This window comes from Parus major, chromosome 26, assembly GCF_001522545.3.
Source record: "Parus major isolate Abel chromosome 26, Parus_major1.1, whole genome shotgun sequence".
NCBI lineage: Eukaryota > Metazoa > Chordata > Aves > Passeriformes > Paridae > Parus > Parus major.
This window is the reverse complement of record NC_031795.1, coordinates 5,127,719-5,128,742: the sequence shown is the minus strand read 5'-3', so window position 1 is coordinate 5,128,742 and position 1,024 is coordinate 5,127,719. Positions and strand designations below refer to the sequence as shown.

The 1,024-nt window shown below is 52.4% G+C and overlaps 1 protein-coding gene across 1 annotated transcript in view; it reads left to right on the top strand.

Annotated features, from left to right (window-relative positions):
- The window catches only part of ATP2B4 (ATPase plasma membrane Ca2+ transporting 4), a 53,586-nt gene that overhangs the window by 20,694 nt on the left and 31,868 nt on the right, over positions 1–1,024 (top strand). The gene's annotated exons all lie outside the window — the stretch shown is intronic.

Here is a 1,024-nt window from a genome sequence, read left to right as displayed (position 1 = left end):
GACACCCCTGTGCTGATTTGGTGCCTTTCTGCGGGCTGTGTGAGGGCTGGTGAACACCTCTGGGGTTGTCACCTCCGGGGTTGTCACCTCCAGGACAGAGCCATGTGAAGGTGATGTCCTGGGACATCAGCAGTGGACATTCCCCCTCCTGTTCTTCCCTGTCCCTCCCCAGCCTGCTCTGCCACCCCTGGGCCCCATCTTGGGCAGAGCAGCCATTCCCCTGTTGTTCTTTATTTCTTTTGCCCTCGGAAAAATTTTATTTTCTCTCCATGAGAGCCTCCCCTCGCAGCCTTTTTGCTTCTGGAGCGCCGGCAGCTTCCCTGGAGCTTGGGAACGCAGCTAACCCTGGCTGACAAAAAGCCCTCTGGCCTGTGCTGTTCCCTCCGTGTCCCTGTTTGTCCCTACAACTCTGAAATGCCAGCAGGGAATCCCAGCCCCCGAATCCCTGGGGAAAGGGGGAGCTGTGAGGTGCTCGTGGTCCCTGCCTGGATTGGTTGAAGCGTTTTTGGGGCTGTCCTGTCCTCGCTGGGGGGGTTGTGACCTGGGTGGAAGCGTTTAGGGACACTGAGAGCGCTCTGGGTGTCACCTCCGCGCCGGTCATTGATGGAAAAACCTCGATTTCCGAGAAATTCCCAGGTTTTGGTGGCTTCTCTGCCACTTTTCTCTTCCCCTTTGTGGTTCCTGTGGCATCTCCAGGCAGATGTAGAACCCGTGGGGTGCTGCAGCCCCTTTCCCATGGATATTGGGATATCAGGATTTGGGATATTGGGACATTGAGATATCGGGATATTGGGATTTTTGGACATTGGGATATTGGGGTATCAGGACATTGGGATATCAGGATATTGGGGTATTGGGGATATTGGGATTTTGGGACATTGGTATATTAGGATTTTGGGACATTGGGATATCAGGATATTGGGATTTTGAATTGGTATATTAGGATTTTATATTAGGACACTGGGATATCAGGACATTGGGATATCAGGATATCAGGATATTGGGATATCAGGATATTGGGATG